At 38.7% G+C, this 17,621-nt stretch overlaps 1 protein-coding gene across 1 annotated transcript in view; it reads left to right on the top strand.

Moving 5' to 3' along the window:
* Positions 1–1,030: 1,030 nt before the first annotated feature.
* The window catches only part of SLC16A7 (solute carrier family 16 member 7), a 124,091-nt gene continuing 107,500 nt past the window's right edge, over positions 1,031–17,621 (top strand). The window contains exon 1 of the mRNA XM_070947413.1: positions 1,031–1,309. The gene's annotated coding sequence lies outside the window, so the exon portion shown is untranslated. The remainder of the gene's footprint in view (positions 1,310–17,621) is intronic.

Genomic DNA, 17,621 nt, shown 5'->3' on the forward strand with positions numbered 1-17,621 from the left:
GTTTAAAACAGCTTTGAAGGGATTGGGGACTAGAACTGATGGCAGAACTGTAGAAATATTTTCTACAAAGCATCCTCTAAAAAGATATTTAATTCTTCCCCTGATCTGAAATGGCCCTTTCTAACTTGGGAGGAAAGATCAAGTATTGACAGCAGCTTCAGTTTTCCTTTTCTCCCTTGCAGACCCTATGGGAGATAGAGGATGAAAAGCAAGAAACTCTCCCGAATCACTTGGAAGAGGAATCTTGCAAGAGGCGGCTCGCGATGAGGCCAGAATTTAGCCCCAAACATTGCTATAAATCAGGGGAAAGAGTACGAGGAATTTACAGTTGCAGTTTTAACATAAGTTTGCCAATAAGTCTGCCCTTTTGCTGCCTCTCAAGTGAAACCGGTACCCTCCCGCACGCCGTGAAGAGCGGCTCATGAATTTTACTTCGCTTTACAACCTAAGATGCAGTTGAACAAGTGAAAAGCACTCCTATTTATCCTGACTCTGAGCAGGGAGATGAGGAGAACTGCTCTCCGGGATCTCAGGGCCCATCCAGACCATCGGAGGAAAACGCGGATATGCGAGAAAAGTAGGGTGGTGCTGTCTTTGCTCCGAAGTAGACCGATCGAGCGCAAAAGCGAGCGGAGGCGCTCGCTGTAACAACGGGACAGGTGGCTCCTCTGCCTTTGCAGCAGCTTCACCCTCCTAATAAAGGAAAAGGCGTTAAGCAAAGCGGCACCTCGAACTGTATTAGCGCAATCGGGTTACAGCCGCCCTGTCAACGGGACTCTCGCAGGGCTCTCCTGAGTCCCTTCGCAATTCCTTCGCCGCATCCTGCCAGACTCCGTCGTGTTTTTCACCTTTTCTTTGGCCGCCCAACGAGAAGGAAAAACTGCCGACTTAGAGACGGGAGCTAAGCAGCAGGCGCCTCCGCCTCCCTCCGCAGGCAACCTCCGCCCTACTTCGCCTAGGCGGGGGATGCTACTCGTGTTCCTGACTGCCCTTGACACCAATCCTTCGCAGCGGGAGCAACAGCAGCCGCAACAACAAAAGCAGGCGAGGACAGGTCGGGTGACCGCGAGCTGCTTCCCGCTCCTCCTCCTCGACCTCCGGTTGAAGGCAGCCTCAGACCGGCTGCACAAAAGGCCGCTCAACCGCCTGCCGCCGCCTTCTCCCCTTCCCGTTGCGGATCACGTCACGGGAAATAAATAAATAATCCCATTCACCCAGTGACAGGGAGCAGGAACCGGCGCGGCAGCGGCACGCTTAGAGCCAACTCAGCCCAAGCTAGAGAGAGAGAGAGAGAGAGAGACGAAGCCAGGTAACGTAAAAGAGATCCATGCAGTGGGTTCTTTAAGGCAAACCCTGTGCCCCTTGGCGCAGCTTGGGAAGGGCGGCTGGGGTGGAGGCAAGGGGCGGTAGCAGCAGCCTGCGATCTGTTTATTTCTAGCCAAGCGTGCCCGTTGCCTACCGCTTCGTGTTTCTGTCCATGCTCCTAAAACGCTGCTGACCTCGGAGTGCGTGTCACTGTATAGGAACGTTATGACCCGTCTGCCCACCGTTTCCCACCCCAGGCACGGAAGGCAGAGAAGAGTGTCCTTTTTGCCACCTCGCGGCGGCTGCTGCTGGGGTTGGAGCGCGTTGCTTTGGATTGGTGGGCAAACCCCTCGTTCACCATGTGGATGCCTCCCTCACGGGCCGCTTTGCTAAGTGTACGTGTGGGCGAAAGCGGGAGATGCGTGGGAGAGGTTCTAGTGAACCGTTGGTAAAGCCGAAGGACTAAGGCTGCCACAAAGTTGAACGAAGAAAGAAACCCTCAAATCTTACCACCTTCTCCGGCACTTGCAGAACTGCTTGCCCTTGGACAGAGGAGGTAACCGCACAAACCCCGCCTCCCCCTCCCATTTGATAGATGACCAGAGATGCCCCTGTGGCTTGTGAAATTGCCAATCGCCCCAGTAGACAAAAAGATACACCTTAGGCCGCGCACACGAGGGTGCATGGGGACACTTACTCAAGTTCCCCTTTTTTTCCCACCCCGACCCAGACATCACGCTATGGGGCGATACGGGAGCCTAGCCGAGGACCCTCTTGTTCCACGCCGAATGTCAGATTAACATCCCCCCTCTTCCGACTCCGCAACATTTTGCACCCGAATCCCCTATGCTAGGAAACTAAACAAAACCAGTTTTACCTCTGTAAGAGGCCATAGCCTCTAGCATTGCAATTACGTTTCCCTCCACCCGGACCTAAAAGCAGCCATCTTGAAAGCACTTCTGAATGGGCTTCAATTTACTGGGATAAGCACCGCAGGTTGTTTGGGGGCGGGTGACAAGGCCGGCGCACGCCGTCGTCTATACCTCTGGGGCCAGTCCGTTAATTGTGCGCTGCCGCAGGACCAGGACTAAGGCGGAGATTAAGGCGGGGACAGGAACAGCCGCAGCATCACGCGTCCTTTCTCCGTATCCAGTTCGTTGGAAAGTCCGGCCCTTTCCCCCTCCTCTTCAATTCCGGGAGAAACCGGTTGACCGTGATGGGCGAGGGATGTATATTTCTGCCCAGGCCCATGTGTATCGAACCCTTTTGGGTCTGCTTGGCTTTAGTTCCTATCACATCCCAGGGTGGGTGGGTGGCAGAATCTCGGTGCCGCAAACGTATGATTTGGGCCACGAGCGGGCAGTTCTTGTTTTCAGGCCCCACCTCGGACTTGGCCAATGGGAAACGCGCGGAAGCTGCCCAATGGAAAGGCACGGTCTTGATCCATCTGTGGAGGGAGGGATGCCGTGAGACGGAGGCTTGACTGACTTGCTGTCACCGGTTGGTTCTTGCTGGTTTGGAAGCGATCTGAGGCCACGTGGAGTGTCGTTGAACAGCTGGGATGCTATCAGCCAAAGGAGGTCAAGGGCATGTGGGGTGACTCGCTCATAGAAGGTTTTTCAATGCTACCCTTCCACCGGGAAATTGTTTAAAGTACTACTTTTTAGGTAAAATGTTCTGGAGCTTTCAGAGAAAAGTGAATTGCCCTGTTTTTGGAATTTCTGTGTATGTGGATGAGGAAGAAGGATGTGTGTTTGTTCCTGTGTGTGTTACTAACTGAGAACACCCTGGTATATTTTTGTGACATCTTTTGTGACAATTTATGATGACATAAGCTTTCCTGCACTCAGTCTACCTTACAACCACCAAACCTGTATTTAGAATAGCAGTGAAAGAAGAAATGGGCAACATTGGTATTTTACTTAAATTTTAAGCAAAGCCCCAGCCATATTGTATGATACAGATATTTTTAATGAAAGCTCCGACTCCATGAACACCTCAAATGATATGTCCATCATTAAACTATTTATTAATAATCAAATGATTGCAACTGGTTCAATTTCAATTCTGCTTTCCATTTTTCTCTAAACATACCACATACTCTGCAAGATTTCCAAACAAAACATTTAAGCACCTTAGCACCAGTTACATAATAGGTTGTATTTTTCGGAGTATGAGACGCTCTAGAGTATGAAATGCACATATGTTTTTGGGGAGGAAAACAAGAAGAAAAAAATCTGCCTCTGTCTATCAGCATCCATCGGTATTGATCTGACTACCGTCCTTGCAGCAAGCAGCAAACAACCTGGTCAACTTCAGCACGTTATCGCAGCCTGATTCAGCAGGAGCAGCTGATTGGCGGTTGGATCAGCCTCCTGGAATACCGCCAATCAGCTGTTCCAGGCTGCGGGGATCACCACAACCCATTGCCGCCACTGTGCATTGCATTTTTAGCCTCCATGTGTCGTGTTTTCGTCTTCCGCGTGCCAGATTTTCAGCCTCTGCACTCCACGTTTTTGGCCTTCGCGAGCTGCATTTTCAGCTGGTTCCAGGTGAAAGGGATCAGGGCTACGATCATTTCACTTCACCTGTTCACATTGTTTGTTTGTTTTCTCAGTGAAGCAATATGAAAATGTGTTGACATGCATGAGAATATACTTTAGGAATAATGACCAAATAGGACTTTTTTGAAGAATTTGCAAAGCCCTTTCTGTTTCTCAGGATGAATATGATGGTCTTAATTTCAAAATCAGAATGCCACTAAATGGAGGAAAATAAGAACATAAGTGCAATATTGGTGGATCAGACCAAGGACTATTTTAGTCTAGCATATTATTTCTAAGAATTGTCAACAAAACTTGTCATTAAATATAATAAAGAGTATGATTTGATTAGTTGAATTATCAACCAGGTGTTGCAGGAAGCTTTCCAGGAGGAGACATAGGCCTCTCCCTTTCAAGTAGTGTTTGCAGGCTTATATTTTCACTGTGAAATCTACAGATTAAATATATATTGTATATGTGTTTATTTGTGTTAGTGTTTATTTGTTTGTTATAACTCTTCTTCTAGTCTACATGATCCTTGTTCTGAAGTGTTTTGCCTCCCCTTTGCTATGAGCCTCTTGAGCAAAGAGTATGGATTGTAGCCAAAGTCTGTGCCCATCAGCCATATTACACAAATGCACTTGAGCTGCTAACCCAACCAATTCAAAATGCACAAGCTATTACTAGAATTAACACAGGAAACTAAACATTAGTAAGAATCCAAATACTGATTATTTTCAAATCAGAACAGAGGAACAACCCCTGTCCCGAGCCCTCCAGAGATCATCAACCAATGCGACCAATGCCGTTTCCGTGCTATACCCAGACCTAAAACCCAACTGGAACGGATCCAGATAATCCGCTTCATCCAGGTGATGAGGAAGCTGTCATGCTACCACACTCTCAACAACCTTCACCACGAAATGAAGGTTGGAGACAGGACGATAATTTGATAAAACAGGGCACAGTAATGTGTTTGAAATAACTGATGTATCTAGATAATCAGCCCAGCTAGTAATAACTCAAGATTCTTCCTAATTCATGAGTCAAATGTGGGTTATTTTAATAGACTAAAAAGGAAACATGTTTTCTTTTCCTTTTTTAGGTAAGTCTGTTAGTATGCCCTTTATAGCCAAGGAATGTATATGTGAGTAGCAAGGCCTTGTCACTGTACTAAAACACCACATTTTATCGCTTTATAAACCTACAATTGAATTTCCTTTTTAAAATATAATTGCTTAAGATGCCCCCTCTTTTTTCCTTCATCATCTCTGACCCTGAATGATAAGTTGTTGCTATTGTTGGTTAATCATACTTAAGACTAAACAAACTTCTAGATTATGTTGATAGCCATATGGTATCATCAACATTTTAAATGGTTTGTTATATAGTTATGTCCTTAAATCCAGGATAGGATGGGGGACAGTTTGAAATATTGGTTATTAAGTCTTTTGTTAGGAATCAGTTAAAAAAACTCCTCTTTCTTCATTTATATTATATTGAAAAAATGTCACCCATTTCTTCATATCTTCAAAACAGGATGCTGTTTTTATATGCCCTTCTCAGGGTATGCAAGAATTTCTTTTTACTATGTTTTAACCTTTTTATTGCAAGATAGCAAAGGCTGTTGATGGCTCTGCCCTTTGTAAACCCACTGTGATTAACATGTATACAGATATTGCATATCTCTCAGCATAGCAAGATCTCATAGGATATAAAATGACACACCTCTGAGTTATTAGTGGCTTCATTTCACCAGTGACAAGACCTCTGATGTATGAAGAAGGCCACAGTTTATTTTTTTAATTTTTTATTATATTTTTATTGTTAAAGAATAACAAAAAGGAAAAAAAATCAATACAAAAAATCAATAGTAAGGAAAGAAAAAAATTTTTTCCCCCAACGTGCTATACAAACGGAAAGGAAGTTTTAGGAACTTGAAGTCTTCAATTCTTCCAGAAATCTCTTTGATAAGGTACTGGTGCCGATTCATCCAATCTCCCAAGTGCAAAGTCCACAAATGGTTGCCAAGTGTTCCAAAAAACATTTTCTTTATATATACCACTTCTAATTTTAATATCACAAGTCAATTTATCATTTAATGCAAATTTCCATGTTTCATTGTACCATTCTTCTAATTTTAAGTCAACATTTAATTTCCAATATCTAGCAATTATAATTCTCCCCATTATAACCAAAATCCTCACCAATTCTCTTTCTCCAGTTGTTAATGTTGTTTCATTCAATATTAATAATAATATGGTTTCCAATTTCAATTTGACCCTCTTCTTAATTATTTCAAATATTTCATTTTCTATCCTGGACCAAAAAAGTTCAACCCCATTATATTTACACCACATATGAGCATATGTCCCGAGTTCCACTTTACATCTCCAACACATTTTATCCACTTTATTATCCATTTGAAAAAGTCTTATTGGGGTCAAATACCACTTCCAAATAACTTTATAATTATGTTCTTTAATCCTTATTGATAATGTCCTCATTATTCTGCTAACCCAATTCATATTCCAATTTTGATCAGAAATTTCAATACCCAGTTATTTTACCCAATTCTCTTTCATTACCCTTTGTGAATTATTATCAAAGTTAATAATTTTATAAATTTTACTAACTAATCCCTTTGGCCCAATTTCATCTTTTATTATTCGAGATGTCAAATTTTCAAATTCCGTTTCCTTTCTACTCTCATTGTTCCTTTCTTTGCATTTCCTATTCCATTTATTCATTTGAATTCTTTCAAACCAATTAATGTTTAATTTTCCATAAATTTCCTCTTTCCTCATTTCATTTTCTATAAATTTCAACCATTCACTAATTGTTTCCACTTTCTCTTCTATTATAATCCTCTCTCTATTACTATTTAATTTCATTGGGCAATTCTCTTTCAGTTTACCTAAATACAATGTGTCTGGTATTAATTTTTTTGCTACTCTGTCCCAATTTTTAGTCAAACTATTTAACCAATAATTACAAATTTTAACCTTACCTTTAAAATTTTCCAAAAACCATTTGTAACCAAACTTCTTTATTTCCTTCATTTCCAAATTACCCCAAAGTTTAACATCTCCTTTTAAAATTTTTACTACTGTTTTTATATTAAATGCTCTATAATAGTTTAATAATTTTGGAATTCCTAAACCGCCTTGTTTTTGGTTCTGATACCACATTTTCTTAATCAGTCTTGGTTTTTTATCCCCATTACAAAATTTATCTAATTTTTTTTGATATACTTCAATGTCCTTCTCGGTTAAAAAAAATTGGAAGCATCTCGAACAAAAAGTTAAATTTAGGAAGTAACATCATTTTACATAAAGCTACTCTACCAAACCAAGATAACTTGTGTTTTTTATATTTCCCAATTTTCTCTTCAATTTCTTTTGTTACTATGTCATAATTTAGTTTCTTTAAATTTTTAATTTTAAGTGAAAGTATAATACCTAAATATCTTAAATTATCCTTTATCCTAATTCCAAATTGATTTTGTAATTTTTCTAATTTATTTTCCCTATCAATTTCCATTAATAATTCTGATTTTGCCCAATTTACTTTCAAACCAGTCGTATCTTCAAATTCTTCTAAGGCCACAGTTTTATTACCATAACTTGTGCAGAGACTTCTTGGATCTTTCAATAGCAACTTGCTTTTGTTTCTGTTAATGGTTCAAGAATCTATCCAAAACTCCAGCACACACAGACTGAAAAAGATTCTGGAACCAGCTCTAGAAAAATGCTTGTCCTATCAAAAGCTATATTGCGATCTAAATTCTAGTTCTGTAGCAACAATATATAAATTCTATATATCTTGTTTTCTCCATTACTATACTCCATTCTTTTCCTATCCTCTATTTTAGAAGAATTATGTTAAGTGACATCTGTTCTTTCAGTGAAAAAAGGTTGTTAGCTAATTTCAGGATTTTGGTGCTTGAATTTAGGAATTGCTATTGTAGCTGAAGGAAGAAAAATGGTTCCCAGTAAAAACTTGAGCAGGAGTTTGCAGACTTTGAGGACTGAATGATAACCCACAGCAGAATAATCCAGATTTTTAGAGTGAAATTTAATTGATTTTATTGAAGAATAAAAGGTTGGAAGAAAGTTTCCATTATTCTCAATTGTTCTTTAAATTGGAAAAATATCACTGTGATTTAAGTGATTTGTGTAATTATATCATTACACAAATAATGCAAATCACTATACAAATTTAATAATTGGATATAAAGTTATATAAAATGTTATAAAGGTAAAGTAGTCAAGGTTTCATAATATTGCATTTTTTCATGTCATACTAGAATATAAACATGTTAAAATTATTATGCTTCAATCCTACAGACTTCCATCCTATGATATAGCAATAGCAATATAGCAATAGCAATTTAGACTTATATACCCCTTCGTAGTGCTTTACAGCACTCTCTAAGAGGTTTACAGAGTCAGTATAATTCCCCAACAATCTGGGTTCTCATTTTACTGACCTCGGAAGGATGGAAGGCTAAATCAACCTTGAGCCACTCAGGATTGAACTCCTGGCAGTCAGCAGAATTAGCCTGCAATACTCCATATTAATCACTGCATCACCTTAGCTGTATGCATGATGGTATGATAGATAAATTTAGAGATTTCATAGTATGCACTGGATAAGATCAAGGAAACAGTAGCTACATAGGTGTCAGTAACTATCTTTCATGTTGGCTAATCCTCATTCATAGTGAGTTCATTGACATGGATTTTCTTTGAATGATTTGAAATATTTCTTCCTAGTTTCTTGCCATTTAATAAGTTGCCAATGGATTTGCCTTCTATCACTTGATTATTGTGCCTACTCTATTCCATTCCTTTCTCAGAATCCTCACGGTCTTTCCTGGCTAGGAAATCAGATAAGTAGAACCTCTGATGGTACCCTTAACTTGTAAAGTGTTGATGAAGACTCAGTCATCCAGGCCAAGGGTATCTAAAAAGTTGAATCATGGCAACTGGACAAAAAATTATTAAACTGAGACATTTAGCTTCCCATCCAGGAAGCTTCATTAGTCAAAATAAAAAATTAGTTAGGCAGAGAATCAGAGAGTCGTTGAAATGTAGCAACTCTTGCCACATCAATTTCAGGGGTTTCCCCTCAAAAATTTAACAAATGTTGGTCCAGTTGCCATGATTCAACCTTTTGGATACCTTTGGTCTGAATGATTGAGTCTTCATTGACATAATACATTTTGGGGAGAAATCCCTGAAGTTGGTGTGACAAGAGTTGGTACATTCCAATGACTCTCTGACTCTCTGCCTAACTATTTCTTTTTTATTTTGACTGATGAAACTTCCTGAATGAGAAACGAAACCTCCCAGTTTAACAAATGTTGGTCCAGTTGCCATGATTCAACTTTTTGATACTTAATTTGTAAAGTTTTACTGCGATTCACAAAATTAACTACATATTTACATGTGTTAAGAAGAACATGGTAACAATGACATACAACTACACTATGAATTTAGCAAATGGTATGGTAATACTATTAGTTCAAAAGTATTTAAAAATGGAAAAAAGTAAAGCTTTAAAGGAACAGGTTTGGTGGAAATGAGAAGATAAGTTCTGGGAAGCTATATGTCAATGAAAGCCAAATGCTATATTTCAATGTGCTGAAATATAGTGGACGAAGTAGAAATATTTATTTAAATATAGAAATATGAAAAATTGTCGAGAAATTATAACTATTAAGCAATATGCAAAAAAATACAGTCCCTAGTTGATTAAAAATATTTGGAGGGACTTCAAGAGCAGTTGCTACTCCAGTCTGCCAACACTTGGATTTGTACTTAGAATCCATATTCACACAAACTAGGAACTATTGGATATTATGTTGTGTTGAAAGGTTATTGTATATATCAAAGTTAATTGGACTCTTGGACTTCTTACATGAAAGACTGGTAGGCCGGCTGCAAGAATTGGAATTTGGAGCATACCTATTTACTATACAGATTTTCTACTTAGTTTGATTATTCTAAGATAAACAAAAGTAAATGTGAACAAAATTAGGCTTGTTTAGAATAAATTGTTGACCAATTAGTTGCACTGATTGATCCAACCTCTTAATACTAGTCAGTAACAAAGTCCTAAGTTTCCTCTTTCACTTCACCATTAAATACAGAACTGGTAACTCATAATAGAGGATGCAAGCTACTGAGAAACAAAAATGATGAAAGGAGCTTATAAATTAACCTGTTTTATTTATGGAACAATTCCTTGAAGAAACATCATCAATAGGAAAAGATTTTGTCTCTGGTGTGACAAAATGTGGTATTAAAATACTTCAAGATACCAAATGTGGTATTAAAATACTTCAGGAAAGGTAAGGAAGACTTATATTAAAGAATTGGCCTAACCACCAGAATGAATTGTGCATGTGCACACAGCAGGTTAATGCTAGTATAAGATTTAAAAATGAGCCTACAAGCCAAGCTGATCTTATTTTGAACCACAAAGTTTGTGTTTGTGTTTGTGTTTAAACACAAAGACATGTTGATACCTAATCAAAATGAATCTGGATATATTTAAATTCAAAAGCAGTTACAGACTTCAGAACAAGAGACTCAGTGGCTATAAGGACTTTGATAAATTGAAACAAAGGGATAAGGCTTGAGTCAAATTTTAAACGGATTTTAAATTGGAATGTTTTAATTACGGCCAAAATTATTTAATTATTTTAAACAGTTCTTTTTTAGATTTTGTATGTTTTGTATGTATGTCTTGTTTTTACTTTGGCTGTTCACCGCCCTGAGTCCTACATTGGAGAAGGGCGGTATAGAAATTTAAACAAATAAATAAATAAAATAAATTGGTGAATTACTGGGAATGAAAACCATTCTGGGAGAAATTCCAGGTTACTTGGTTTTGCTTAAAGCTGTTAACTTGAATGCTGTAAGCCACTCTTTAGGAGAGTATTACAATTATCCTGATGATTTTATAATCAGATTATTTGGGGACTGAGGATGTATTGGTTGGGTCAGTAATCAAAAAGAGTTTGAATTTGCTCATATAACCCCCCCCATGTTTTGATGGATTAACAAAAAACATTGACAGTCAGGTAGGTTTTTGTATATATCTGCAGTTCCATGAAAGTAACTATTTTCAAATTAATCAATAGAGGAAGTAAATCAACAATTAGATTCTGACCTTTTCAGGGCTCTCCTCTTGTGTCTGACAATCTTTGTATTGGTTGTGTTTTCCAGATTAGAATTGATTATTTAGCCAAACTGGGAGGAAATGTCAGTTAAATTCTGAAGTGCCAACTAACTGCATGAGATACAGTGTATCTGAAGTCTATTATAACCTTTTATTAGAATTCAGTCAGAACCAAATAGAAAATTATATTAGTTGGCTTGTCCATATGCAACTATTCCTGCTCAAGGCAAACTATAGCAAACTATAAAAGTTATAAAGGTTGAACATGGTTCGGTGATGGTCTTTGAGAATATGCTGTTCACATAGCACTTTACTATAGTAGGTTTATTTCAAGCTATTTCAAAGCTTATTGGAGTAAGTTATACTTTAATTATATGTTTCTACATTATATTCAGTATTAAATTATACATTATACTGGGAAGTAGAAGAAATAAGAAACTTATTTCATATTTCCCAAATATTAAATGCAGAAGCTCTTCTGAATCTCTAATTTTGCTATGCTTAATAAGATGTGTGTACATAAGCTGTTTTGCATGTATGGAAAAACCTTTGATTCCGCGTAATAACCCCACATTCCTATGAGCAAAAAGCTACTGACATAATTTCTAGGAAGGGGTAGTTTTAAATACCACTTGAACAAAGTATGTATTCTAATTAAATTATGCAGGTACTTATTTCATGTGCATCCTGAGTTCTAGGTTAATTGGGATAGTCTTGAGAAAAAAAACAATTAAAAGACTATTGCATATATCAGAAATGATAATATTTTTTTAATTGCTAGCTGTGTCAGTGGGAGAAGAGTGCAGGAAAGTACTCATGTTCTAGAAGAAGCACCAAGTGCTTGTGAAAATGGGACTACTGGAAAATATATGGAAAATAGAGGCATTCAGAAAGGAGATCAAGAGAGTAAATATTTTATCAGTCTGAATTTATTTTTATAGCTACAAATAACAAAACAAATTAAGACTCTGTGATTGCTTACAAGTACCTATAATGTTGAATCACTAGTCAACAATATAAATTGTAAATGCCTAACATTAACCTCAGTATTTTACCACATCACAATACAGTTTCTGTTCAGAAGTGAAAAAAATAAATGATTTAGTTGGAATTGGGTATGTCTAGTCTAGTGAAAAGAGACTAAGGGACGACAAGATAACAGTGTTCCAATATTTAAAGGACTGCCAGAAAGAAGAGAGGGTCAATCTATTTTCCAAAGCCCCAGAAGGCAAGACGAGAAACAAAGGATGGAAACTAATCAAAGAGAGAAGTAATCTAGAACAAAGAAGAAATTTCCTAACAGGGAGAACAATTAACCAGAGGAACAAGTGGCTTGCCTTCAGAAATTGTGAATGGTCCAGCATGGGAGGATTTTAAGAAGAGACTGGACAGCCCCTTGTCTGGAATTGTATAGGGTATTGGACTAGAAGACCAAGGTCCCTTCCAACTCTTGTTCTGTTATAAAAAGGCATATCTGAACAATTCAATGTTATTGTTCAGCTTACCTCTAACACTTGGTTCTGATTCAACTCACAATCAGTATTTCCTCCTCTTTAAAGATGCTGATGTTTGCAAAGGAAATAGTGGAAGGAACACTCTTCCCATTGGCTAAATTTAATGCTTTGCCCTGCAGTTGGTGAATTATCTATTTGTTTTTCAAGTCACTATTTCCAGCCAATTGTTTTAGAGAAAAATAATGGTTCATAGGGACTTTGGTTTGGTACAAAAATCTTTCTTATTTATCAGACTAAAATCTGCTTTAGGTAATCACTCAAATGCATGTTTCTAATCTATTCTTATGATATCACTCAAGAAAATTCATTATATTAGGAACTATGTTTTAGGAACAGAGTTGCAAGGCTTGAAGGCATTTGTAACTTATTTGGATATGTCGCATATTGGGATATCTAAGAAATTTGTCCTTGATACTCAGCCTCTAATGTGTAAAATGTAGATAGCGAAAAGGACAAAGTATAATGCAGTCAGAGTCCTTATATTTCACATTGGCACCATTCATTATCTTTTTCAATGTTGTTTTTACATTTTTAGCCACATCATTTGTCCTCTCTCAAGCACCTAAATAACAACTCATTCCAGCTGGTGACGTAGGCCGAAATACGCTTCGTGTTTCATGAACAGGCTTATCAGCATGTCAGGTTATGTGGAACTTTTCAGATATGCAGCCTGACACAGTAATGCTCAATGTCATCTAGTGCCTGCCAGTATATATTTCTACATATTAAGGTAAACAATCATCAAATTGCCTTTTTGCTCAATTAGTAATCTAATTGAATCATGATGATATTTGCCTTTCTATTTCTTAGCATGTAACTTCAAATTAATTTAATTTCACATTTATTGTATACAGTGGAAATATGGCAATATGTCGGGTTACCAGTGACAGTAACAGAAACTTAAACAGAAATTAATTCACTAAAATAGACTAATGAAGTATTTATTTTACATGAAAACACCCAGTAACTATAAAGTGACGCTTAAATCACCTCTGTAAATTATTACTTTTATTCTGCTAATAGTGAGATAAACATGAAAGAGGAAATATATACTCATCTATGTATAGTTTATTATAATACATGTACTAATCTAAAAGGATGTATTTATATAAGGAATCTAAATTAGTGGGTGTATAAATAAATGAGTTGTAAGTGGTGCCATAGAATATGCACAGCATCTTTTTAAAATAGCTAAGTAAGACACAGCTGCTTCAATAAATTGATTTCAAAGGTTAAATTTTAAGTCATTTAAATGACTCTATCATTTATAAATACTATCTACATCTAATGCATATCTATATTGAGTCTTTCTAAAACAGTGTCTTTCTAAATTACAGTTCAATATACGGAACTGATATTTGATTCTCCATTTATTTGAAATTGCAATGAAAATATATAGATAACATAGAATGAAATCAGAAAACATATTCATCTGTCTATCCATATTTTTAATTGTCCAGTTCAATGTCAATTTTGGGCTTCAGGGCGAATGGTACCCGCCTAGGCTTTAAACGGATGGGTGCAATATTGGGGTTGAGATTAAACGAAATTGGGGTCCCCACATACTTGCCAAGCCTTTCGTCGAACACGTCCTGGAACTCTTGCATCAGATCCTCCTTCAGGGTGCTTCGAACGTTCCTTACTCCGGTGAACCCCATGCCTAGGGCTCTAAACCAGTCCATGCCCAGGAGGCTTGGGAGGTTGTCGCTGACGATGGTGAGGGGCAGTTTCTCGATAAACTCCCCGTACTGTACTTGGAACTCGCCTCTTCCTTCGATGGGTATGCGGTTCCCCTGGTAGTCCTTCAATCTGCGTTGCTGTGGCTGGAGCTGTCGCTTGCGTGCGCTGGGGATGACTTTCTTTAGGTTCTCCCAAGACATGATGGATATCGGTGATCCCGTGTCGATCTCCATCTGTCACTCCCGTCCCTCGATCTCGACCGTGGTGTAGGTCTTTTCTCCGGGCGAGGTGCAGGTCTGTGCGATGCGTATGGTGTAGGCCCCAGCGTCTTCAAATTTCACGCCCTTCTGGTTTCTGCCATCTCTGTTGGGCCTTCGGTGTAGTGCCGGCTCTGATTGGAAGGGTTGGCCACGTGGTTTGTAGCTCTGGTGTGTCTTGGATCTGCAGACCCGAGCGATGTGGCCCCTCTTCTCACAGGAACGGCAAACGGCATCCCTGAACTTACAGTTTTGTCGTGAGTGGGACCCTCCGCAGCTGGCGCATCCATCTCTGGGCTCCCTGCGGGCTGTGCGGGACTGCTCGGTGCGGTAGACCTCTTCTTCAGACTCCCCCTTGCTCGCGGTGCTCATGGCCTCTCAGTGCACTGGTGCCGTCTTTTGCGTTGTTCTGGTTAGGTGGGAGCTCTTTAGTCTCTCTGCAGCCTTTACTGACGACTCTTGCGCCCTGGCCTCGTCTAGTGCGATGAGTAGGGTCAGGTTTGACCTCGCAAGCAGCCTTCTCTGGAGCCGGCTATCTCTCACTCCGCAAATTAGTTGCTCTAGGAGCATCTCATCCAGGTCTCGGTACTCACATTGGGTTGCGGCCTTACGCAGGGCAGCGACGTATTCGCTGATCGATTCGCCCTCCTGCTGTAGCCGTTGCCGGAAATCGTAGCGCTGGACGTACTTCGATGGCGTTGGTGTATAGTGGTCTTTTAGCAGGGTCTGTAGCGTCGACCAGGAAATGTTGTGGACCGAATTCGGCTCCGACAATGCTTCGGCTGTGTCGAAGACCCTAGGCCCGCAGTGGCTCAGGAACAGGGCTTTCTTTCAAACATCCGGTAGCCCTTGCATGTCGTTTGCCATCATGAAGCACTCGAACCGAGACATGTAGGATCCCCACTTCTCTTCCTTGGGGTCGAAAGGCGCTGGTGGGGTATAGGCAGACATCGTTTCGGGACTCTCCTGTGCTCCGCTCGCTCGCCTGGCTGGATTCGGATGCGGTCTCCAGTCCCCTTCTCCGAACGTGGCTTCAGCTCTTTTTCCTCGAGTGTGGCTTCAGCTCTCCTCTGCTTCTGGCCTCAAAATCCCACCTTCGTCGCTAATGTTAAGTTGGGTGAATGAGGACGCAGCAAGCCAGAGTAGTTAGTGACAACAGCTCTTTATTATATGGTGAGACTCCAGCAACTGACCCAGGGAGCCAGCTCCCTTTATATACCTTGCAGCTGTGGTGGTCAGCCAATCAGCTGATGGCCAGTTAATTCGAACTTCCCGCCAAGCAAACCTATTTACATAACAGTTTGGTTGAATTCCACCACTGAAAGTGATATAGTTTTGTTTTGTTTTTAACTTGGGTGAGAGAGAATACTATTTGTTTCTCCATCTGCAGCTATGCTTATTTGGGTTTATTGATGCAGAAAAATGGACTCTCCTTCCTTGGTTAAAGCCCCAAGAAACAGTTCATTTTACAGAAGACAAAATGATGTTTTCTAGATGGATTGTATGTTTATGCATGTGAGAGGGTCCCCTATATTTTAAGGATGACTGGAGCTCTGTATCATCCTTATTGTTTCCATGTCTTAATCTGTTACATGTCTATGAATCCTCTTAAAATGTAATGCTCAGCTTGGACATAATATTCAAAGCAGAATGAATACCAAAGCAGAACAAAGTGTAATAATTACATCCCATGATTTGGATTTACTTCTATTGATGCAACCTAAAATTGCATTTAACTGTCTTGAAGCAATTATTTGAGAAAAACCCTCATATTCTATTTCCAATTTCTATCTCAAATATCTGGTTAAATATAATTCTGTTATTTTAAACTACTTTTCTAGCTTGTTTGTATTATTTTGAATATTTGCATTTTCTAAAGCAGGTGCACTATTTAGCAAGCCATATATGAAGACCAAAATATGATTCAGAGTTTATATCCTTTGCATGCATAACACCTGTTAGGAACACTTATATGAAATGCACGCTAGCTATGGGATCTCATTTATTTATCTTATATAACTATAATTCCTCTGAGTTGGTTTATATATACTTTCTTTGAAATCCAGGTCCAAATGCTTGAAAAAGTAGAAGCCTTTAAAATCAAGAGCTTCAGCATTATGGTCAATTTCCTGCACTGTTTCTGTTATTTTTATTTTCCTCAAGTAAAATCTTACTTAATGTTTAGTAAAGGATAGAAAATCTGCTTTTATCTTCCTCCATTGTCCAAAGGATAAGTTTGTCAATTAGATAAAACATTAATTTCCAGAAAGGATCCTACTTTGCAAATGTCATGCTTTAAGAACTTTTGTTTAGTAGTATACATTTGCAGAAAGTTTGGGAACATTGACATATCTCATGATACTTGGACACAGATCTTTTGCATCAACACTATCTTAATATTTTGGATATTCTTTATCATTCTGGTTCTTTTCCATGAGATGGATGTGCTAGATTACCATCTGAGACACAACACAGTGGCATGCAATACTGAAATACCATGTGTTAAGGATTTTATTTCCATGTATTGCTTTAGATAATTTCCAGACTCTTGGTAAACCCAGCAGCAAGGAATTGGAATAAAGTCACTTGCTTATAAAAGTAGAGCCTAATTCTAGGTAGATATTCAAACCTGACCTTCAAGGAATGAACTGATTATTTAAGTTCTCATGAGCTTTGTGCTATTTTTAGAGGTACCAAAAGCAGCTACAAAAATCCAGATGACCACTAGATGACAACAATATCTTAATGCGCTGTCTCTACCACTTTGCTGCCATTTAATAGTGGAGGGGTTTTTTGTTTTTTTTTGTAGGCCAGATAGGTTGACCTTACTGTTATTTCCAATATTATTTCTGCAATTCGTTTTTCTTTTTCTTTAATTTGAAATTTTATAATATTATTAAATAGGATATTTCTAAAGAAGTTTTCTTTATGATTATGTAATTGTAGAAAATAAAATACTCTTCATCTTCAATATTTGACCTTTGCCCTACTTAACAAATCCAAGAATGTTTTTAAGCATTCAGATATGGTTGTCCAGTTTTATTGCTCAGTTCTGACATCTCAGTATCTGAGCTAATCTTCAGCTGTTTGTGTTAGAATTGTATTCAGAATTCATTAAAGCATTTTGTGGA

The sequence above is a fragment of the Pituophis catenifer genome, unplaced genomic scaffold (assembly GCF_029215685.1).
Source record: "Pituophis catenifer annectens isolate HBS135680 unplaced genomic scaffold, rPitCat1.0.hap2 SCAF_7, whole genome shotgun sequence".
NCBI lineage: Eukaryota > Metazoa > Chordata > Lepidosauria > Squamata > Colubridae > Pituophis > Pituophis catenifer.